The sequence below is a fragment of the Acinonyx jubatus genome, chromosome C1 (assembly GCF_027475565.1).
Source record: "Acinonyx jubatus isolate Ajub_Pintada_27869175 chromosome C1, VMU_Ajub_asm_v1.0, whole genome shotgun sequence".
NCBI classification, from domain to species: domain Eukaryota; kingdom Metazoa; phylum Chordata; class Mammalia; order Carnivora; family Felidae; genus Acinonyx; species Acinonyx jubatus.
In genome coordinates this window covers 168,780,402-168,806,396 of record NC_069381.1, presented here as the reverse complement: position 1 = coordinate 168,806,396, position 25,995 = coordinate 168,780,402, and the positions used below count along the sequence as shown (strand labels likewise).

Sequence of the window (25,995 nt, the reverse complement as noted above, 5' to 3'; positions counted from 1 at the left end):
ACATGAACGGTTCCTAAGTTCAAGCCTCGCATCGGGCTCTGTGCTGACAACTCAGAGCCTGGAGCCTGCTTCAGATTCTGTGTCTCCCTCTCTCTCTGCCCCTCCCCTGCTCCTGTTCTGTCTCTTTCTCTGTCAAAAATTAAAAATAAACATTAAAAAAAAAAGATTCAAACTTGAATTCACAAATGCATATTCTTGGTGCTTTCTCTCTTCTTTTCTGTCTCTCTGGCAGGAAACTTTTCTGATTTTCCTCAATAATGTATAAAGATGTGCACAGAGAACTGAAAAATCGATTCCATGATTGTGTCAAAGACCTTTTTATAAAATCTTATATCAAACGAGCTTAGGAGAGTTAAAATATCTTCTTTTCTCTTGTTATTTGAATACAGATTCAAACGATCACCAAGAATGTTAAAACTCACTTCTATGGCTTCATTGGGCACATTCCATAGAACTAAGATTGATAAAAATGTTAAATCTTAGAAAAAAATTTAAAGTATTATCATGTTTATAATTTTTGAAAAGTTTAGATTGAACGAGTCACAAGGCTATAGACTGCTGTTATCATAATTCACCTAAGTATGTATCCGAAATATTAAAGATATGTTTTAATCTTATTCATAAAGTCTTAATCATAAATGTGAAAACTAATTTAAAAGTTAAAATAAATGGAGGGTTGTCCTAGCAATATGCATTTTATTTTTTCAGCTTTACTGAGAAATTGACAAAATTATATATATTTAAAACATACAACATGACTTAATATATACATTGTGAAATTATGACCAAGATCAGGTTAATTAACATATCCATCATCTCACATAGTTATTTCTTGAGGGGAGGGAGGTGTTAAGAATTCTTAAAAACTGCTTTTAGCAAATACCAAGTATACAATATGGTATTAACTACAATCACCAAGGTATATATTAGATCCCCAGAACTTACTTATCTTAAAATTGAGTTTGTACCCGTTGGCCTATACCCCATTACCCCACCACTTGGCCTCTGGCAACCACTTTTTAAAAACGATTCCACATAAAAGGGATACCAGACAGTATCAGTCCTTGTCTGGCTTATTTCACTTTTGATAATAGACATTCTAACAGGTGTGAGGTGGTTTCTCATCATGATTTTAACATTTCCCTGATGATTAGTTAAATACCTTTTCATGTGCCTATTGCCAATGTGTATTCAGACAGGAAAATGTCCATTAAGGTATTCCAATCTGTTGCCCATTTTTGTTTTTAGCTCTTGGTTTCTTTTAATTCCTTGTATTTGGGAAATTAACACTTTATTAAGTATATGTTTTGCAAACATTCTCCCCACTCCAGTTTATGGTCATAAATGCCTACATTAGGAAAAAATAAAAGATCTCAAATAGGCAATTTAACTTATACCCCAAGAAAACAGAAAAACAAGAATAAACCAAGCCCAAAGATTAGAGCAGAAATAATTGCAACAAAAACTAGAAAGACAGTAGGAAAGATCACTAAAACTAAGACTTATTCAGCCATATATATGACAAATATTTAGTGAGCATATACTCTGTCCTGGAAGTATCATAGACGTTGGGGAAACAATGAAGAGTAAAATAGATGTATTTCCATTACTCTTTAAAAAACATTTAGAGGGGCGCCTGGGTGGCTCGGTCGGTTAAGCGTCTGACTTCGGCTCAGGTCATGATCTTGTAGTCCGTGAGTTCGAGCCCTGCGTCAGGCTCTGTTCTGACTGCTCAGAGCCTGGAGCCTGTTTCAGATTCTGTGTCTCCCTCTCTCTCTGCCCCTCCCCTGTTCATGCTCTGTCTCTCTCTGTCTCAAAAATAAATAAACGTTAAAAAAAATTTTTTAAAAACAGAGACAAGAGATTAATAAATATGGAACTTGAAAAATTTTGAGAAGGGAGAGAAGAGATGCTAGAAATATGGAAAGATTAAATCCTAAGTAGTTCTGCCTAAACTATATTGTACAGAACCTGGATTGCAAATATTACAATATAATCCATTGAAGAGATATAAGCCAGGCAAATATTATCACAACTGTGCTAATAAAATCAATCTGGCTGCAAAGTGTTTGGAAAAGGAAAGTACCAGATATAAGATTTCCACTTTTGCAGCTACTGCCATTGCCTCCATTAGGGAGGCAATCATTGATAGTGAGAAATACACAATGGAGGGGCTACAGAGCTATTTACAAGCTGGTACTGAGGGTTAATGGAGTTAATAATTACAGTAAAGGTACTAATACCTTAATAATAGTAGGACAATAATTATGTGTTATGCCCTGTTTGATGGATCAACTGGGGCTACAATTAGGTGAGGAAAGGGAGAATCTCACCAATGTGGTTTAAAAATATTTAGAGATTAAAAAAACATATAAGTTATGACCCTGATTTAACCAAGCCAGCACTAAAGGGCATCTTAGTAAGTGGGGAAATGTAAATATAGACTGGGTATTCTAAGAAAATTTACTGACATGTTAAGAGTGAGGCTCATTATCTGAAAAGGGCAGGCTACAGAAAAGCAGATACAAATGTGATCTTTATAACAACACATATATATTTATATAGATACAAAGTTAAAGATCTAGAAGAATATAACTTCAAGTGTTAACAGTAGTTATCTATAAATTGTGGCAATATGATTATTTTCACTTCATTTTATTATTTTTTCTGTTTTCTAACTTTCCATAATATACAAAAATTGCTTTTATGATTTAAAAAAATATAAAAAATAAATAATAGAAAGCAGGACTATAGTTTTAGAAGACAGCATGTGGGCTCAGGGCCAATTATATACCAATTCTATTCTATATCAATACTTCCATAGAGGTACCAAAGGGGGATACATGCCCAGGTAACTAATCAGTACAGCAATGTGTCACTTATTATAATTAGTGCTTCTGGCTTTATGTCCCCAAAGTAAAACTCTAGTACACTGCTGAAGGTTGGGTTCCCTAAGAAGCAGCCTCTGAGACAGAGATCACATTAAAGAGATTTGTTAGGGAATCCTCTCAGGATTAAAACTAGAGGAAGCAACAAAAAAGGAAGGGAAGATAAAGGGAAGGAAAGAAGTAGGGTTGGGCAGACAAAGAAGTTGACTATGATTCACTCTCAGGTTAAGGCAACTAACCATATGGAGAAATTTAAAGATGGAGTGACCTCTCAGAGCTTCCTGAGTTGAGTGGAAGCAGTCAAATCATTATAACCCTACACCGATTATTCACTGGGAATGGGCCATCCCAGGAAGTGGGCATGTATTGAGCAAGGCTGAGGCAATTACCCAAGGGGGCTAATAGCTGAGGGCTGTCGGCCAGCAATGGAGTAATAACTCCTTGATTCCTAAAGGAGGACCCAGGCAATCCATCAGTGTTCATGCAGGAGGGCACTTGGAGCACTACCGTCACCTAAATGGCCTCCTGAACACTAATTTCAACCCTGAAAGTAAGAATATACAAATGTACAACTTAAAAGTAATATTCAGAGTGCCAAAGGACAGAAAGATGAGCAAGAAAGAGTACATTTGCCTTAATGCCCATTCCATTACACATAAGAGAACAGGAGTCCAGCTTGCCCCCTCCCAAATAAGATATAGAATCAATTTACCACTCTTGCTGCTTAGGTGGAAGACAGAGGTGAAAGACTATGCCCAGCGCATATTAAACTCTGTCCCTATAGAAAGTTCTATTTCCTAAATAAGCAAGCTCAATCTGTCTGTACTTGCCCTTGATCATAACTCATTCATGGAAGTACAAGAAAGCTCTGTTAGGAGCAGAGAGAGGAGGCATTGTGAAAAAGAGAAGAACCTCATTACCTTTGAAGTCAATGGTTAAGTTCTACAGGGCTTTGTGATTAACTGGATGAATGGGTAAGGAAAAGAGGATTCTCAAAGATAACATCAATATTTTTACCTGAAAAATACAAATCAGTGGATATAAAAAATTATTCAACCAGTGGTATTAGAATAACTATCCCAAACTTTCAGGAAAGATGGAGGAGTGGGAAGATCCTAAGTTTACCCTGTCCCATGAATACAACTAGGAAACACCCACATCAGTATAAATACTTAAAATGACAAAAAGACTGTCAGAACTGATTCTTCACAGCGAAATGTAGAGAAGAGGCAAAAACAAAAAGGGCAGAAAGGGCAGAGATGTAGTCCAGAGCTAAAACAGACCCATAGGACTGTCCATAGGAGGGAAAGAAGCTGGGGCATGGAGAGGGAAGAGAAACAGACCCTCATCCCAAGCAACCCAGGCATGGGGAATCCACATAGGGAAGATAAATCCCCATTACATTAGGCTTTGAAAACCAGAGGGGTTAAATTTGGTGAGTTCTTACAATCATCGGGGTTTAACACCTGGAAATTTAAAAATCAGCGGGCTTAGCTCTGGGAGAGGTAGGAGGGTGACAGGAAACTGCCCTTCCCTTAAAGAGATCGCAGAACAAACAGCCCCAAGGAGATACAACATAGAAGCGGCAGTTTGAAAAATGCCTGGGGTATACAGGAAGAAGACTTAGTTACAAATCTTACAGCATGTGCTGGGGGGGCAGGGATCTTTAGGTGGCTTCCACAGAAACAAAGGAGCTGGTGGTTGCCATTTCCCTCCCCCAGCCTAGACACACAGATACCTGCGGGAACCAGATTAGCTCCAATATACTCCATCTAACTTGCTAACAGCCTAACCCAGTCTTCCCTGGAGTTCTTTGGCAGGCAGGCCCCCTCTAATAATGTACTTGATCTAAGCTCATCCAAAGAAGTGCCCCAAACCCAGCAGGATGCAAGCAGCCCCAGTGTGCCAGCTTCACTCCAAAGTGACTCCTGCCCCGGGGAGAGGGGAAGATAACCGCATACACGAGTTTGACTGTGGCCCCAGCAAGAGGCTAGTGCAGACATCAGGTTTCACTGCAGGCCCTGCCAACTGGTGAAAGCTTCTCAGGGGACAATACAGGTAAACTGTGCTGTAGTTCAGTGCTACTGCGTCTCTGGCAAATGCCTGCTCTGAGCCAACTCAAGCCCAAGACAGCCCCAAACTGGCCCACTAACAACACAGGGATCAAACCCTGCCCACAACAGGCAAAGAAAGCCATTGCAGATAACTGGACTGAAGGCAAATGCAACTCAGCTAAAACAGTAGGATGAATGCAACACACATAGGAGACATCCCTGAAGCACCAGCTTCTGGTGAAGAAGGGGCATTGCACTGCAGGTCACTACAGGACTTCTTCTTTTTAAGGTCACTATTTTCAAGAGGAAACTTGGCTGGCTTCCCTAACACAGAGAAAAAGACACAGAGTTCAACAAAATGAAGGGACAGAGGAATATGTCCCAAATGGACAAACAGGACAAAATCACAGCAAGAGAGCTAAATGAAATAAAACTAAGTAATATGGCTAATTGAGATTTTAAAGTAATGGTCATAAAGATACTCGCTGGACTCGAGAAAAGATTGGAAAACCTCACTGAGACTCTCACCAATGAGATAGAAAACATAAAAAAAGGACCAATCAGAGATGAAGAACTCATTAACTGAAGTGAAAAATACACTAGATGGAATAAATAGTACACTAGAGAAAGCAGAAGAACAGATCAGCAATCTGGAGAACAGAGTTGAACAGATCCAAGAAAAAATGTATAATACAAAATGAGAATAGACTTAGGGCATTCAGTGATAGCATCAAGCATTATAGGAATACCAGAAGGAGAAGAGAGAAAAAAGGGAGAAGAAAATTTATTTGAAGAAACAATAGCTGAAAGGAATTATGGGGAAGGAATATGGGGAAGGAAACAGATATCCAGATCTAAAAGGCACAGAGAGCCCCCAACAAAAGCAACCAAGGAGATCCACACCAAGACACATAGTAATTAAAATGAAAAAAAAAATTAGTGGCAATGGGAGAAGTCTAATAGCAGTAAAAGATAGTTTAAAAGATAGCAGTAGTTTAAATAGCAGTTATATATAAGTGAAATCCCCTAAGACTTCAGCTAATTTTCAGCAGAAACTTTGTAGGGAATGGCATGATATATTCAAAGTGCTGAAAGAAAAGAAAAAAAAAACCTGCAGCCAAGAATATTTTATCCAGCAAGGTTATCATTCAGAATAGAAGGAAAGAATAAGAATTTCCCAAATAGAAGTTAAAGGAATTCATAACCACTAAACCCTATAACAAATATTAAAGGGGACTTTTTGAGTGGAAAGGAAAGACCATAAGCAGGAATAAAAAAAGTAGGAAGCACAAAAGCAATAAAATTAAATATATATATAAAAATCAGTCAAGAGATTCACAAAAATAAAAGAATTTAGACTATGACACCATATACTTAAAATGTGGTAGAGAGAGAAGTAAAAAGTGGTTCAAACTTAAGCAACCACTAACTTCATATAAACTGCTATATGCATAACATGTTATATACAAACCAAATGGTAACTACAAATCAAAAACCAATAGCAGATATGCAAAAAAAAAATAAATCAAAGAGAATCCAAGTAGATCACTAAAGAAAGCCAGCAAACGTGACAGAAGAGAGCAAAAGAAGAAAGGAACAGAGAAGAATTTCAAAACAACAATACAACAAGAAACAAGATGGAAATAAGCATATAGCTACCAATAATTACTCTGAATGTAAGTGGAATAAACTCCAATCAAAAAACACAGAGTAATAAGATGGATAAAAAACCAAGACACCTCTGTACACTGCCTACAAGGGACTCATTTATTTCAGACCTAAAGAACACGTGCAGATTGAAAATGAAGGGATGGAAAAGCATTTATCATGCAAATGAAGTGAAAAGAAAGCTTTGATAGCAATATTTACATTAGACAAAACAGAATTTATATATTTTTAAGTTTATTTAACTTGAGAGAGAGAGAGAGAGATAGCACACAAACAGGGGAGGGGCAAAAAGAGAAGGAGAGAGAGAGAGAATCCCAAGTAGGCTCCAAGTTTGCAGAGCCTGATGCAGGGCTCGAACTCATGAGTCATGAGATCATGACCTGAGCCAAAATCGAGAGACAGACACTTAACCGACTGAGCTGCCCAGATGCCCCAGACAAAATAGACTTTAAAACAAAGACTGTCAGCTACCATATGTTTTCACTCGTATGTGGATCCTGAGAAACTTAATAGAAACCCGTGGGGGTGGGGAAGGAAAAAAAAAAAAAAGAGGTTAGAGTGGGAGAGAGCCAAAGCATAAGAGACTCTTAAAAACTGAGAACTGAGGGTTGATGGGGGGTGGGAGGAAGGGGAGGGTAGGTGAGGGGCATTGAAAAGGGCATCTTTTGGGGTGAGCACTGGGTGTTGTATGGAAACCAATTTGAAAATAAATTTCATATATAAAAAAATAAATTAAATAAAATAAATAAAAAGCAGATGTACAACATAGAAAAAAACAACAACAAAGACTGTCACAAGAGACAAAGAAGGACATTATACGATCATACAAGGAAAAACCCAACAATAACATATAACAATTATAAATATGTATGCACCCAACATGAGAGCACCCAAATACATAAAGCAGCTAATAATAACATAAATAAAGTAATTGACAGTAATACAATCATAGTAGGGAACTTTAACATCCTAGCTATATCAGTGGATAGATCATCCAAACAGAAAGTCAACAGTGAAACAGTGGCTTTGAATGACACATTGGACTAGATGGATCTAACTGGTATATTCAGAACATTCCATCCTAAAACAGCAGGATACACATTTATTTCAAATGCACATGGAACATTCTACAAAATAGATAACACATCAGGCCACAATATAAGTCTCAACAAATTCTAAAAAATGAAGTCATAATATGCATATTTTCTAACCACAATATAATGAAACTAGAAACCAACATCAAGAAAAATATCTGGAAAGAATACAAATGCATGCAGGTTAAATAACATGCTGCTAAATAATGAATGTGTTATCCAAGAAATCAAAGAGGAAATTAAAAAAAAAAATACATGGAGACAAATGAAAATGAAAACACAATGGTCCAAAATCTTGGGAGACAGCAAAAGCCGTTCTAGAAGGAAAATTTATAGTAATGAAGGTCTAATTCAAAAAGCAAGAAAAATCTCAAGTAAATAATTTAACCTTAACATAAAAAATCTAGAAAAAGAACAAATAAAACCCTAAACCAGTAGAGGAAAGGAAACAATAAAGATTAGAGCAGAAATAAATAAAATTGAAGTTTAAAAAAAGAAAAAAACAACAACAAAGCAGATCAATGAAACCAGCAGATGGTTCTTTAAAAAGATGAACAAAGTTAACAATCCTGTAGTGAGACTCATCAAAAGTAAGTAAATAAATAAATAAATGAACAAAATCAGGAAAGGAAGAAAATAAACAATAATCAACACCACAGAAATACAAAGGATTAGGAGACTATTATGAAAAATTATATGCCAACAAACTAGACAACCTAGAATAAATGGATACCCTCCCAAAATTAAATCAACAAGAAACAGAAAATTTGAACAAATTGATTACCACCAATGAAATTAAATCAATAATTAAAAAAAACACCCAACAAACCAAAGTCCAGGACCAGATGACTTTGCAGGTGAATTTTACCAAACATTCAAAGAAGAGTTAACACCTATTCTTCTCAAACTATTCCAAAAAAAAAAAAAAAAAATAGAAGAGGAAGGAACACTTCCAAATTCTATGAGGCCAGCATTACCCAGTTATCAAAACCAGATAAAGACACTACAAAAAAAAAAAAAAAAAGAGAGAGAGAGAGAGAACCACAGGCAAATATCTTTGATGAACATAGATACAAAAATCCTCAACAAAATATTATCAAACCAAATCCAATGGTACATTAAAAAAAATAATTCAACATGAACAAATGGGATTTATTCCTGGGATTCAAGTGTGGTTCAATATTCACAAATCAAACAATGTGATACAAAAATCAACAAGAAAAGGATAAAAATTATATGATCATTTCAATATATGGAGAAACAGCATTTGCAAAGTACAACATCCATTCATGATAAAAACCCTCAACACAGCTGTTTTAGAGGGAACATACCTCAACATAATAAAGGCTATATACGACAAACCCATAGACAACATCATACCCAAGAATGAAAAACTGAGAGCTTTTCCCCTAAGTTCAGGAATAAGACTACTCTTACCACTTTTATTTCATAGTCCTGGAAGTCCTAGTCACAGCTATCAGACAACAAACAGAAATAAAAGGTGGGGCGCCTGGGTGGCTTACTAGGTTAAGTGTCCAACTTTGGCTCAGGTCATGATCTCACAGTTTGTGAGTTCGAGCCCCGCCTTGCGCTCTGTGCTGACAGCTTGGGGTCTAGGGCCTGCCTCAAATTGTGTGTCTCTCTCCCTCTCTGTCCCTCCCCCTCTCATGCTCTGTCATTCTCTCAAAAATAAATAAACATTAAATTGTTTTATAAAGAAGAAGAAGAAGAAGAAGAAGAAGAAGAAGAAGAAGAAATAGAAGAAGAAGAAGAAGAAGAAGAAGAAGAAGAAGAAGAAGAAGAAGAAGAAATAAAAAGCACCCAAATTATAAAGAAGAAGTAAAACTTCTATTAGTTGCAGATGACACAATACTACATATAGAAACCTAAAGACTCCGCTAAACTCCAAAATGAATTCACTATGTTCACAAGGTACAAAAATCAACATACAGAAATCTGCATTTCTATGTATTAATAACGAAGCAGAAAGAGAATTTAGGAAAACAATCCCATTTACTATTGCACAAAAAATAATAAAATATCTAGGAATAAACTTAACCAGGGAGGTGAAAGACTCATACCCTGAAAACTATAAAACACTGAAGAAAGGAACTGAAGATGACATAAACCAATGGAAAGATATTTCATGATCATTTATTGGAAGACTCAATATAATTAAAATGTTCATGCAACCAAAAGCTATCTACAGATTTACCACAATCCCTATCAAAATGCCAACAGCATTTTTAACAGAACAGGGACAAATAATCCTAAAATATATGAAACCACAAAAGACTCCAAATAGCCAGAACAATCTTGAAAAAGAAAAGCAAAGCTGGAGGCATCAGAATTCCAGACTTCAAGTTACGTTACAAATCTGGAGAATCAAAACAGTATGGTCTGGCACAAAAAAATACACACATAGATTAATAGAATAGAATAGAATAGAAACCCCAAAAATCAACCCACAACTATGTAGTCAATTACTATTCAACAAAGCAAGAAAGAATATCCAATGGGAAAGACTATCTCTTCAGCAAATAGTGTTGGGAGAACTGGACAGCAACACGCAAAAGAATGAAACTGGACCACTTTTTTACACCATACACAAAAGTAAATTCAAAATGGATTAAAGAACTAAATGTTAAGACCTAAAACCATGAAAATCCCTGAAGAGGGCATAGGCAGTAATTTCTGTGACACTGGTCTTAGCAGCATTTTTCTAGATAGGTCTCCTGAGACAAAGGAAATAAAAGCAAAAATAAACTACTGGGACTACATCAAAATAAAAAGCTTCTGCAGAGCAAAGAAAACAATCAACAAAACTATAAGACAAACTACCAAATAGGAAATATTTGCAAATGACATACCTGATCAGGGGTTAGTATGCAAAAATATAAATTACTTATACATCTCAACACACACACACACACACACACACACACAGAGAAAACAAATAATCCAATTAAAAATGGGCAGAAAACATGAACAGACATTTCTCCAAAGACGACACACAGATAACCAGCATACATGAAAATATGTTCATTAGTCCTCATCAGAGAAATGTAAATCAAAACCCCAACAAAATATCACCTCATACCTGTCAGAATGGCTAAAATCAAAAGCACAAGAAACAAGTGTTGACGAGAGTGTGAAGAAAAATGAACCCTTGTGCACTGTTGGTATGATTGCAAATTGGCACAGCGACTGTGGAAAACAATATGGAGATGACTCAAAAAATTAAAACTAGAATTACCAAATGATCTAGTAATTCCACTACTGGGTACTTACCCAAAGAATATAAAAACACAAATTTGAAAGATATATGCACCCCTATTTTTATTGTAGCATTATTTTATATAGAAGCAGCCCTAATGCCCATCAATAGATAAATGGGTAAAGAAGTGGCATATAAATACAATGGAATACTACTCAGCCACAAAAAAAGATTCAAATCTTGGCATTTAAAAGAACATGGTTGGATATGAACAGTATAATGTTAAGTGAACTAGGTCAATCAGAGAAAGACACATACCGTATGATTTCACTCATACATGAGATTTAAGAAACAAACAAATGAAAGAAAAAACAAACAAACCAAATTAAAGACTCATAAATGTAGAGAACAAACTAGTGGTTACCAGAGGAGAAGTGGGTAGAAGGATGGATTAAACAGGTGAAGGAGATCAAGAGTACATTTATAGTGATGAGAACTGAGTGAATTGTGAAATCACTATATTACACACCTGAAACTACTATTAACACTATGTTAATTATACTGGAAGTAAGCTAAAAAGCTTAATTTAAAAAAAGAGTTTAAAAAAAAGAATAATTAGCTATCCCTTTGGAAACAAAATTAAACCCCTGTATCATATCATACAAATTAATTTCATGTAGAGTTAAATACGTAAACATTAAAAATGAAGATACAATTTAAAATTTTTGAGAAATCTCTCCCTCTCCCTCTCTCTCTCTCTCTCTCTCTCTCTCTCTCACACACACACACACACACACACACACACACACACACACACTGCCATAAACATAATCCAAATGCCTAGAAACGACAGGGGGAAAAAAGTAAAGCTAAAGAGATGCATAAATATGGTGAAAGTGAGAAAAATTATGTTCAGTTAAACAAAAAAAAGTGTGTAGTAGAGTTGCCAGATAAAAGACAGGATGCCCAGTAAAATTTGAATTTCAGATAAACAACAAATGTCTTTTTAGTATAAGCAAGTCCCATGAAATATTTAGGACATACCTACATAAAAGAACTAGTTTTAGTATTTAATGTTTAGTATATTTAACAATTTAGTGTATTTTTATTCTTTAGAGCATATTTGCTAAACCTGGCAATCAAAAAGAAGAATTAAAGTAAAGAGAAAATAAGATTGGATAAAACTTCATAGGGGTACCAAGGAAGGGAATGAATATAGGAGGTATTATCTACACCACCATGTTGTGTTCTCTAGAGATAGTATATGCCAGGGACAGAAATGTAATCCAGAAGTAACTTCCAGGGGACTGCTGAGGTACAGCAACAGGAGTGTACAGATGGTTGTCTTTTATTGCATCCCCACTCTCCTCAGGCTTGTCAAGTAAGTTGATTGTATGTCCCAAGACAAGAGCAGGGGAGGTGGGAGGTGGGAGGTGGGTAACAGTGGCAAGGTTACACAAAACTTTTGCGTACCTTTCACTCTCATTTAAGAAATGGAGCACTGTGAGGGCACCTAGGTGGCTTAGTCAGTTAAGCATCCAACTTCAGCTCAAGTCATGATCTCACAGTTCTTGGGTTCATGCCCCACATCAGGATCTGTGCTGACAGCTCAGAGCCTGGAGCCTGCTTCAGGTTCTGTGTCTCCCTCTTTCTCTGCCTGTCCCCTGCTCACACTCTCACTCACTCTCTCTCTAAAATATAAACATTAAGAAAAACTTTAAAGAAATGGAACACTATGTGCCACTAAAAGTCCACCTCATTTATCTCCACAAACATCGACAAAGATATAGGGTGAAAAATCTAATAGGAAATCTTAAATACAAATAGAGCCTCAAATCAAAAATCAGAAAATGTTTGCAGAAATTCACTATCATTGGGGGAAAATAATTCAAGAAGCAGAATGGGCACCCGTGGGGCAAAATTTTCAACACAGAAGACGGCAAAAAAGTTAGATTAGTATAATTAGAGAAATAATTATAATTAGACAAAGATGTGAAAAATGTCAAATGTAAAAATGTGAATCAACCAGAAATCCTAATATTAAGAAAATAATCATTGAAATTAAAAAATAAAAAGAATCCTCAACTGATAAAATAAGCAGCAGCAGGTCCAAAGCTGAAGAGGGAATTCTGTGAGAATGAAAAATGACAGAAGAGACAGAAGGTACAAAGGAGAGTTAAGAATTATGAAGTACATACCCGAAAGTTCCTAAAGATATCCAAGAGAAAATCCAAAGGAGAAAATAGGGAGAATGAATGCAAGGCAGAAATAAAAAATAATCATTAAGGCAATTTCCTAAAACTAAAGACAGACATAAGTGCTCAGACTGAAAGTTCATTCCAAGAGCCAACATACTAATAAACAAAATATGCACATATGCACATATGCTTTCCTCATGATATGATTCCTTCCTGATCACGGGTCTCTCAAATTCCCAAAGGTCCCTTCACTCCCTTGAGGCAAAGAGCCTTTAACTCCCTGACTCCATGTAGGCTTCCAAGTATTAAGAACTATTGGGTAAAGCAGAAGAAAACAGACATTCCTCCACTGCCTTCCCACATCCAGGAGGTAATACAATTCTGAGAACATTCAGATTTACTGACAACCATCTCCATGGAACCTTGTCCTTGTCCTACACAGGAATGCTCTCCTTTGAAAATTTTCTCCATAATGCAATAAAATCAACATTACCCCTTAGCATAGTTCCCATGACAACTAAGTCTGGAACCAATGGCATACGAGCAAAGGTTATGTTGTCACTTGCATTTCCTTATTTCCACAGTGTTTGCTCATGATTAATAATAATAGCTACTTAGAGGTATTCTTTGGTCTGAGCAAGATAAATATTTTTGGTAAATGTGGCCTGAAACTAATACATTGGAAATTGATCAGGAAATTCTGCCTACTTGGCTTATTAATAACTTTAAAATTCTCATAGAGTCCACTATGCTTTTAGTCTCAGTTTTTTCAAGGACTTCTTTTGGTGAATGTACAGCATAACCCAGGTTATAACTATATATTTTCTTTAAAAGTATGCAGGAAGATAGGCCCTGGCCCATGGTAAAGAACTTCACTTTTTTCTTAGAACACTGTTGTTAATTCTAAGAATATTACCTCACCTCTGTTCTCCAGTATTTTCTCTTTTTTTAAGTTTATTCATTTTGAGACAGAGAAAACATGAGTGGGGGAGCGGTAGAGAGAGAGGAAGAAAGAGAATCCCAAGCAGGCTCCATGCAGTCAATGCACAGAGCCTAAGTGAGGGGCCCAAGCCACGAAACAGTAAGATCATGACCTGAGCCAAAATCAAGAGTCAGACGTTCAACTGACTGAGCCACCCAGGCGCCCTTCCAGTATTTTATTTATGTCTTGTTTATAAGTGCATGTAAATGGTTAATAACACTCTATATTGCTCTTCTGGTGGCATTATTGTGCTTATTTAAGGTGTCTGCTCACAATGGTTAATTTTTACAGTGTCTTTGGTATTACTTCCTAGAATGTAGTCACTGAATTTTAAAATTCACACAATTTTATCAAGTCTCAAGTAAAACATCAGGATAAATGTTTTACTAAAATATTTTAGACAACCCATAAAAAAGCAAAATGCCAAACTCTAAAAACAACATTTATTTATCACATAGTTATACCCAGTCTGGCAATGCTTCTTTAGGTTGTGCTACCTTACGGATGAATCTAAGTTTTCTACATGAACATGTTCTGTTTTGAGAATATTGTTGAGAAAAATAAAATATTTAACATTTTAAGTGTTTCCTCTTTCTATAACTTTATGAAACTATAGGTATTCACAGTCATAGTTCAAGTCAGAAAACATGAACAGGTAATAATTACAATAAAATCATAAAATTTGCAGAGACAAAAGGAAACAGTGAAGTAATTTTTTCTTACTCTTTTAGAGGAGGAAACTGAAAATCAGAAAGTTTATTGACTTGTTTCATTATACATCTCTAGTTAGTGGGAAATTTGAGAATCTAGCCTCCTGAGTCTCATATAAGGTTCTGTCCATTATCCTCATGAATGGTTTATGTTTCCTAATTGTTTTTGCCCCATCATCCCCATCAGATAATGAGTTTTTAAAGAGAGAACAAAATCTCTTCTTAGTTTTATTACAATTCCCTATCCAGCAGTAACCTGAACACTGAAAATTCAATCCATGTCAATTTACTAAATATCTGTGATCCTGCAGAAAACAAAATGCTTTTTTAAAAGGTAGAGTGCATAAAGACAAGAGAAGTGGTAGTAAGATGGTTCAGAGTTGACTGCAATCGATTCAATATAAAACGTTTTACAGAAGTATTTCTTAGATATTAAAAGCAATCACTTAAAAGAAAAACTTTCCCATAAATCATTAAGTATGGAGATAGAAAAAGATAGGGTAACTAACATAAGTCAAAAATGGTATCCATAATGTGAATCCTGATGAGCATTAGGGATTTCTTATTTTCCAAATCCATCGTTTTTATGTAAAATAGACATCTAGAGAGGTTAGTTTGTCCCATAAATTCCAGACAGATTCATTTGCATTCCCATTTCATACTTGTTTATATGAAATGTCCTGCCTAAGGTATATGTAAATCTCCCAAGCTTATATTATCAATGAATTAAACACAGGCAGAAGTAAGATCCACCTGGTAGCATGTGTACTGAAGCAAGGCTTTGAAAAACGTACTTGGTTGTATGAAGATCTTTCCCTTAGCTACATCACACTACATAGAGTAGAAATTTGCCAAAGCATTTTTTTTTGCATCAAATCTGCATCCAATTTCAAATATCAGATCTAAGAACTGGGAATTGGTAAACTCTATCTAACTTGGCCAGCAGGAGGTAGTGAACCATAACTATATAATTGTGAGATATACCTCATTTATAGTATAGAAATTTAATTATAAATATGGAGAGTAGTTTTACTTTTTTTCTTTTCTTTTGGTTCACATTATTTACAAAAAAAAATTCTCATCTTTCTTGCAAATCAGAGGTACTGGGGTTCTAATAAATGTCACTAAAAGTCTAAACAGAATCTCTGGCCAAGAGAAATCTAGTACGGTAAGAAGCCTCCTGATCCTCACCACAAAGTCAAGTGCATCACTTCAAATAAACATCAGTAATGAAGTCCCAAAGATCTCTTCCTATTGACTTCTGGACAATCCAAATTTCTAACTAAAATCACTGAAGGGCTTTATGTTGCATTTTTGGCACAGCGACTTCTCCCCCAAAATAGTAACCAATTATAAATAAACAGATTGGCCAATTCGATTATGGGCTTCCTGAAGAAAACACACCTGCTGCTTCATGCTTTAAAAATAATAGATTTCAGAGATGCTAATTAGGTAGACTCAGAAAAATAAATATTTTAAAAACAAAGTTTTACCTTCACATGAATTGTTTTAACTTACCTAGGTTTTACACAAGATTAAAATGAAAATTTCATATTTAATGATTGATGTGATCATATTAAAGAACTATATGGAACCACCATATTTAGTTAACAATATTTATCATGTCTCAACCCTCTTGTGATGACATAATAGAAATAGAGTTTGGGCACCATCTTGAAACACCATCATCAGAATTACTGAAGTTACTAAATACTGTCTTTACCTGATTAAGTTATTTCAGGTAAAATCTAGACTGTGCCAAATTAGAAATAGTGACCTGACACTTGGAGCACAAGTGGGCTTCTGCACCCAAAGGTAAGGCACATCTTGGGACTGATTTTCAATTCTAACCCAGTTTTTTGGGCCTAATAAATCTGCTTCTCATGAATTTAACATTCCTCACCAAACAGTATGGATTCTTCCTCATTGACTTAGTAAAACAACTAGAAATAGATTTGTTAACAAATATTATAGCTTAGACTGCATTTATCTTTCATTAAGTGAGTAATGGAATTATTTCTTTTACTTCATTACTTTCAACATAGAAAATCATAGGTTTTATTTGAGGTAAAAAGGTATATTCTAGTTCTATATCATTCTAGCTATAAGATCTAAAGACAATCATAAATTTATCAGTAATCTCAGTAAATCTGGTTGTTATGAATACTTTTAAAGATGATCAATTCAAAGTTACAGCTATCATTAATTTTCTTGATTGCAGAATTAATACATGTTCATTGCAGAAACCTCAAAAACTGTATAAAACATACAGAAAAAAAACACACAAAAATGTAGATAAACAGTAACAAAAACAGTCCAAATCCCCAAATCCTGCAAATGAGAGGCTGCAAATATTGTCAGCCCACTTTTTTTTAACTCCTTCTAACCGCTTACATTTTCAATGAGACAAACTCATAGACCAACTATCATATGTCATCACTTCTGCTGACATTTCTGCTTTTTACCTATGTGTAGTTTATAAGGAACACTATATTTCTTTCATAGTATACTGGATTAATTTACACTCCAGAAGAAACTTTGAAATTTTTATCTAAATCTTTCAAAGAGATTATTATTAGGTTGTGTGGATGTGTGTATAATTTAATTCACAGTTACTCAAGCTTCTAATGCAGTTCTTACAAAGATAGCACTAAAGAAGGAAGTTTCCTCTAGATTGTTTTATGCACCACTTCATTCATCTGCTTCCTAAAAAGGGCTAGTGATGGATAAGGGACACAAAATGGTCAATTGGCTCATATCCACAATCAAGTCCTACTTCTGAGAGCTTCTGCACAATACTAGGACCCCCAGAGGAAAGCACCCAGGAGTTTCCATCTTTATAACCAACTACACAACAGAGGTTTAGCAATTTTTGTGTTTTATGAAATCAATTGGATACAAAATAGCATCCAGCTCACTCAGTGGTACAAATCAAACTACATGCACTACAGCTAAGGAATCAGAATGCTATCTGACTTACTGCCAATAAAAATATAACTTCTCCAAAAAAATAGCATAATAATTTTATATACAGTGTTTAATAGCTTTGTATCAGTACAAACAGGCTGCCCTGTTTCGGCTTAACATAGAATCACTCTTACTAGATTTACCTGTGTCTTGTCATCAGTCTATCTAAAAGAACACTGTCTTAAAAAAAAAGTCATATTAAATGCATTATTATATTAATTATAAGGCTTCAATTGAGTATATTGTCTATTACAAAGCATCTTTTTTGTTATACCTTGTCCAGAAGGTTCCATAAAAGAAATTTATTTCAAGGCTCAGTTCCAGAAATACCTGTCTTCTCATTAACAGCAGGTTTAAATTTATCTTGCTAACGACATGATCTGTACTTTTATCTGGCTTTAAGTAAAATAGAGCTAAATGTGTGGCCCACCTCTGATAACTATGTAAGACCTATGGTGTGTATTTCTTTTTAAAAAAAATTTTTTTAACATTTATTTATTTTTGAGACAGAAAGAGACAGAGAATGAACAGGGGAGGGGCAGAGAGAGAGGGAGACACAGAATCCGAAACAGGCTCCAGGCTCTGAGCTGTCAGCACAGAGCCCGACGCAGGGATCGAACTCACGGACCGTGAGATCATGACCTGAGCTGAAGTCGGACACCTAACCAACCAAGCCACCCAGGCGCCCCAATGGTGTGTATTTCTACCTGTGCTCTAGGAATCCCTGCTTTTGTTGTCTTCCTAATCTTACTTTTCCTTTAACTAATTTCTCAACTGTTTATCTTAACCATTTTCATGGTACCTATTATTTTAAGCAGATTCAACTCCTTTGTCAAACAAATAAGTATACATTAGTAATGTTTACACTATCAGACTTAATGTTTTTAAAGGAAACTTTGTTCCTGTTTTATCTATTTTTATCTAAATCCTTTAAGGATATGTGTGTATATACATGTGTGAATTTTAATACTCATTGAATTTTTACAGGAATAAAGACACACTTAAAACTATTTTAATAGCATTTTCCTTATCGGCAATTTCTACTGAATTAGGCAACAAGAAAAATGTTAAAAGTCCTTTTCTTTTTCTTTTAGCTCAAAGACTCATAAGGATTTTTCAAGTAAATGTAAGAAATAAGATAAATAAAAAGATTTCTAAAGGGGATACAAATTAATAAACCATAAGAACTTTCACTAATCCAGTACAGAAAATTAGTTCTTAAGAAATCTCTTGGTAATCCACTTTCAAACCTCTCCAGTTTGTTCAATAATAATTTAAGTTTGCATTGGTCCCAGAGTTAGTCACCTCTCTGTACCACGATTTCAGTGTTTAACTCATAATTAAGCACTTACAATGTTCGAGAATATACTTATCAAGGCATCAACACATTGCATAAGTTTTTTCTCTCTCAGATAAAAATTATAAATGTGTCAGCATGAGCCACAGAGTTACACAATGCATTATGCATAGTGAGTTGGTCACCATGATCTTCACTCTGTTCTGCTTAGGAGACAAAGTCAAGATTATGTAAATTAAACCATTCTGTCATGGTTTGATTCCCTTACTCAGTTCTATATGCCTAAGAATGTAGTTACATCAGCAAAAGTAAAATCAAGGACAGATTTTGCTCTATGGATAGTATAATCATTCCTAAAAATATAAAGGTAATATTATTCCATGTATTTAGGAGAGCATGATATTTAAAGAGAAACTAATGGGGCGCCTGGGTGGCTCAGTCGGTTGGGCGTCAGACTTCAGCTCAAGTCACGATCTCACGGTCTGTGAGTTCGAGCCTCGCGTCGGGCTCTGGGCTGATGGCTCAGAGCCTGGAACCTGCTTCCGATTCTGTGTCTCCCTCTCTCTCTGCCCCTCCCCCGTTCATGCTCTGTCTCTCTCTGTCTCAAAAATAAATAAACTCAATAAACTCTGTCTCAATAAATAAATAAATAAATAAATAAATAAATAAATAAAAATAAAAAAAAAAAGAGTAACTAATGTAAGCAATATGGTAGAGCTTACAGCATTGTAAAGACAGAAGCACCTTTAGATGTGATTTAATTTGACCCACTTATTTTGTAGATGATGTTGTTAGCCAAATGCTAGGTAGTTTTCTCTAAGTCACAAAGCATTAGAATTAGGTTAGAACTCAGGTCCTCTGATGACCCAAATCTACAGGTAAATTATCAATCCCTCTTTGAGAAAAATGCTTTTATAATGTTCTATACTGACTTTTAATCACAGAAAATATTATACAATCACATTTATGTTTTTTCAAAAAAAAATATTACTATAAATATTCAACATTCTTTAGCCATAAAGAAAATAAACTTATAACTTCTTTGAACAGTGGTTTGTATTTGAATCATTTTTCTCACCTAATTGGTGGCCCTTATGAACTTTCCATCATAAGAACTTCAACAGGTCAAATTATACTGGGAGGTAAGAGAAGGGTGGGAATTAATTACCAAAAAAACAAACAAACAAAAAAAACACTCAAAGAAATATCCACTTTAGCTCAGATGGGCAGGAAATGCTTCTGGAAGCAACATCACAATGGCTTCCCAAGGAGAACTCCAAGTCCAGTTCAAACTTGTATTGGTTGGTGATGGTAGTACTGGAAAAACTACATTTATGAAATATCATCTGACTGATGAATTGGAGAAGTATGTAGCTAACTTGGGTGTTGAGGCCCATCTCCTTGTGTTCCATTCCAAATGAGGACCTATTGAGTTCAATGTATGGGATACGGCTGGTCAGGAGAAATTTGGTGAGCTGAGAGATGGCTATTACACCTAAGCCCAGTGTGCCATTATAATATATGATGTAACAGCAAGGGTCACTTACAAGAATGTGCATAACTGACATAGAGATCTGGTACAAGTATGTATAAATATCCCCACTGTGCTGTGTGATAAAGTGAGCAGTCAGGACAGTAAAGTTAAGGCCAAATCCATTGACTTCCGCCGAAAGAAGAACCTTCAGTACTATGACATCTCTGCCAAAAGTAACTACAACTTTGAAAAGCCCTTCCTGTGTCTTGCCAGAAAACTATTTGGAGACCCTAACTTGGAGGTTGTCTGGACCCAGCTTTGGCAGGACAGTATGAGCATGATCTAGTGTTGTTCAGACAGCTATTCTCCCAGATGAGGATGATGACCTGTGTGAAAGTGCAGCTGGAGCCCATCATCAGAAATCTAGCTTTACAGGCACTGTCCTGTGATGTCAGCGATACAGCATGCTAGCCACTTTATTACCAAGCTGAACAGAACAGGTGCTTAATCTTTGGGATGCTGATGGAGATGAATGGGTTTCAGAGTGAATGTGGCAGTTTGAAAAGTATCTTCATTTTGGGGGCCTGCATATTCAGCCATTTTGAAATGCAGCCATTTCCTTACTAAGTTTCATATATTAGTCTGTTATAGTCACGTCACAATATCCACTGTTGAAATCTTGTTTGTTACTGTCATTCCCACTACTTTACTTTTAAAATCAGGATAAATTTGTATTTTAAATTAAAATGAAAAAGAAAGAATCACCTTCGTAGGGAATTCCTTTCCTTTTCAATGGTGTGCACCTTCATTTTTTTTTTATTAGAGGCATATCCTTTATAAAGTTTTGCTAGATACTAGTATGAACTACATAAAACATAGATACTAGTATTAACTGATCAGGAAGACATTTGGTAGCAAAATGACAGGAAAAAACAACCAAAATTAATTGATCAAAACTAGGAATTTTTTGATTCATGTAACTTGAAAGTCTAGGGGTATTTTCAGGCATGTCTGGATACAGAGAATAAAATGATGACACAGGACTCTCTGGCTTTCGCCCTTATGTGTTCTACACTGCTGTGCCTTAAATTCTCAACTCCTCTCCACACAATGGAAAGATGGCTGCCTATATATCTCAACTTATGTATCATCCTAACACCGACCCCAGCAGGACAGGTGGAGAGTGCTTTCTTTCCAATGGTTCCAACAAAAGTCCTAGAATTTAGTCTCCAGGGCTCTGACCGAATCACCTTCTCACACCTGAATTAATCATTGGGATATGATGTTTTGATTGTTCAAGCCTGGGTCACACAGCCACAGGATTTGAATCAATCTCACTCAAAACACAGAGAATACATCTGGGGAAATAATAATTTGCCAGAAGAGGTGAAAATGAATGCTGGGCATGCCAAAAAATGACAGATGTCCTTCAGTGCACTTGTTAAGCAGAGAGAGAAGTTTAGGACCACTTTCCGTTATCTTCCAATTTATCCTTAGAAGTAGCTGTTATGAACTATTTTCTAGCACATGGACAGGAGCACAATCGAATAATGGGTAGAATCACTATGCGGCACTAAGCTTTATATAGACAAGGTCGTCTTTCCAAATCCCTGACTCTTTCTGCCCATGGGACAGAAATAGTAAGTGGCAGATCTGCTTTCAAAGTTGAGGAAGACCCAAACTTCTCAGGATTTGTCATAATATTTCTCTATTCCGTTTCTCTTGCACTACCTTAAATCATAGTGGTGAGAGCTAAGCAAAGGTTTTGACATTGTAGTGGAGGGGGAATTTGGAAAAAGAGAGAGTAATCTTTTTTATAAACTTACGACTTAAGTTTTTTACACCTAACTAGTTTAAGAAAAAAGAGTGCTCCATGTGATCCAGCCCCATCTTGGATATACTGCTACCAACTCTCCAACCTCTCCCTTTAATAGGATTTTATTTCCATACCCTTTTCCATTTGACTCTGCCCTGCCTTCCTCTTGGGGTGTAGTGTGCTCCCCTGTCATTCCAACTTGGGGTTTTACTTGGGGTTTAACTATATGATGTGCTCTGACTAGTGCTATGTAAGTTCAATATAATGTGTGCCTCAACTGATTAGAAGCTTTAAACCAGTTTGCGTGGTTTGGCTTGTGCTTTTGTCGTTCTGCCATCTGTCATCAAAAGATCTTGCCTGGGTCTCAGAATGAAAGATCCGTGGGGCAGATATGAAGCTGACTTGATGAATGAAGAACAGCCACCCCAGCCACCTCCCAGACCTGTGATGTCTCTCATCATAAATCAGTGGGATAACTGGGCTCTTAGGCAGATTTTCAGGCAAAACTCACTAAAACAACATATTACACAACTGCATAAAACACAATGCCTTGTGGTTTTTTACCAGAGACAACTCTAAGAAAACTGTTATTTTAAAACATTAGAGTCATGACTTACATGGCCTTACGTGGTCAGGGTACTGGTATGGTGTTAAAGGAAAAACATTAAGTCTATAAGCCAAAGTAGGATCAAATTAACTATGGATCTTTATTTGCATATGCCAACAGTTTGAGGGTGATATATTAATCAATGCAAGGATTTTAATAATGTCCTCTCTCTCTTCATCTTCTTTCATTGCATCATACAGCTGACCTCACACATCTCATACCAAATAGTCTTCCCTGCAAACCTGCAAACCCATATACCTCACCCTAATCTAATTCATTTAATCCTATACAAAACTTTTTTTTTTCAAACAGGATTTCCTTGGAGAACTAGGTGGAAGATTTTAGGTCAAAACAGAATTCTGTCATTGGCAGTGAGAGAAAACTGCCAGATTTTCCTAAATGCTTTCCTTAGGAAGGGCATGGAAAGAAGTGCCTGATCACAGCCAGTATTTGGGCATATTTGCTCTCCCAATCCTGTTCATGTCAGTTAGGAAATGTCATCTTAATTTTAAAAATTTCAAGTTAGGGCTCCTGGGTGGCTCAGTCAGTTAAGCATCTGACTTCGGCTCAAGTCATGATCTCACAGCTCGGGAGTTCGAGTCCCTCATCAGGCTCTTTGCTGTCAGCACAGAGCCTTCTTCAGATCCTCTGTCTCCTCTCTCCCTGCACTCCCCCACCTACACTATCTTTCTCTCTCAAAAATAAATAAACATTCAAAAAATACAATACAAAACAATTTTAAGTTATTATTTTTGTTTGTATGTTCCTGATTTTTTTTAAATTTTAATTACAGAAAGAAATATTTTATATTTTAACAAAGTGAACACCACAAAATTGTAAAAAGTAAATGTTAACAATCTTAATTTCCCTCCTCCAATCTATTTCTGAATATTTTTGAATCAGTGTCCAATGGTGACTGTTCTTTGAAAGGCTTATCTACATAAACATATCACAATTTGCTACTTTTTTATACAATGAACTCTATTATACACTTTCATCTAAGATATGCCCTCTTTCCACATATCATACATGAATGACATCTCTTCATGTAAATAGGCTTAATCAAATGTTCATTAAATCTAATTAAATTTAGTTTACATGAAAACTAACTGCATAATGTGCCATGTTATATTTATCAAAAATTCTTCAACCAATCTTTCTTAATTAATATTTAGTTTATCTCTAGGTTTTTGTTTTGTTTTACCATCACATGGCAAAGCTAAGTCAATGGGTAAGGATGTATAATGTTGCAGGGAAGAGAGACCAATGATTTAATTCAATTATACTATGGTCTTTTATAATATGTGCATATGTGTGTTCTGTTTTGATCTTTGATCTTTTTTTGTTCTTTGCCTTTATTGTTTCTGAACTTCCTGAATGTCCCAACAAACTTCTGGGAACAAATGAATCCATGCTGTCCATCGGCCAGGAATATTGCGCAGAATAGGCAACCACTTTGTGGTACAAATTTAAAGAATGTAGAGAGACTCGATTATCACTTCGGATTCCTCTTAAATTGCTTGCTGATACCTGACATTTATCTTAAAGTAATTGCAGATATCACAGAGAGCTAACACACTAAAGTCTCATTAGACTTTTACATACTATTTTTAATACCTTTGTCAAATCCTGCAAGAGAGTTAAGTTTTTTATGTGGCAAAATGAAACAAATTAAATAGCAATCTTAAAAATATATATATATATTCATCTGGGGCGTCTGGGTGGCTCAGTCGATTAAGTGACCAACTCTTGAGCTCAGCTCAGGTCATGATCTCATGGGTAGTGAGATGGAGTGCTGCATTGGGCTCCAGGCTGACAGTGCAGAGCCTGTTATGGATATTCTTTCTCCCTCTCTCTCTGCCCATCCTCTACTTGTTCTCCCTCCCTCCCTCTCTCTCTCTCTCAAAATAAAAAAAATAATCTTACAAATATTAATCTAATGAGAATTAAAAAATATATAAAAAAGAAGATTGAATACACTAAAGACAAACTTCACCTAAACTAGAACTTGATGGAAGGAAAGACCTAACCAGATGACTTTGTGTTGAAGATACTTTGGAAATCAGATACAGTTTGACATGTTGTATCAACCAAGGGCCTAAGGAAATTGTGAAATTCGAATCATGTTTTATCCTTCAGCATGATATTAGATGGCAGAATTTCTAAAGCAAAGTAGAGTGTAATTTAATCTTTAAGATGCATTCAAATTTCATGGTTGACCGAGTCAACTTCTGTGGGATTTTTTCCCAGATGCAGGACACTGGGGATCACCACTTTCTTTTCCAAGAGTAATAAGAAAGTAGTGAAATGTAGCAAAAAACAGAATGTCTGAGTTCTGCTAGACCCTAGGTAAATTTCAAAACCACCATTCTCTATCTAGTTGCCCTAAAACAAATCCTAGTAACAAATGTAAAATCGTTCTTTGCATCATAAGGTGCTTAACAAATGTAAGAGGTTACCATTAACTATACTAAGAACATTCCTATTTTTAAAATAAAGTAAAAAACGTTTAAATGTGAAGAATCCCTAATTTTCTGCAAAAGACTAGCTTGGAGAACTCTTTACCTCCTTTTTAAATTTTTTTAATGTTTATTTATTTTGAGAGAGAGAGAGAGAGAGAGAGAGAGAGAGAGAGAGAGAGAGAGAAGGAGGGGCAGAGAGAGAGAGAGACACACACATAGAATCTGAAGCAGGCTTCAGGCTCTGAGCTGTCAGAACAGAGCTTGATGCAGGGCTCAGGGCTCAAACTCACTAACTGTGAGATCGTGACCTGAGCCAAAGTCAGATGCTTAACCAGCTGAGCCACCCAGGCACCCCACTCCTTAGCTGTCCTAAACAAAAATATTAGCTTTCCGAATTTTTATATTCTTTATGACTAGGTTTTCCTAGAGCCTGGAAGTGCCATTGCAGAAAGATCTAAGTGAAACTGGCTAAGTAACACTTTCCTTCCACATCCAGTCAGAAAGCCTTATAATTGCTTTTATAATTGTACACTTATCTTTCTGAATCGAGCTTTATTTTTT

General features: G+C 35.8%; 1 pseudogene; it reads left to right on the top strand.

Moving 5' to 3' along the window:
* Positions 1 to 20,212: 20,212 nt before the first annotated feature.
* On the top strand, positions 20,213 to 20,998 carry LOC106967441 (GTP-binding nuclear protein Ran-like; annotated as a pseudogene).
* The last annotated feature ends 4,997 nt before the right edge of the window (positions 20,999 to 25,995 follow it).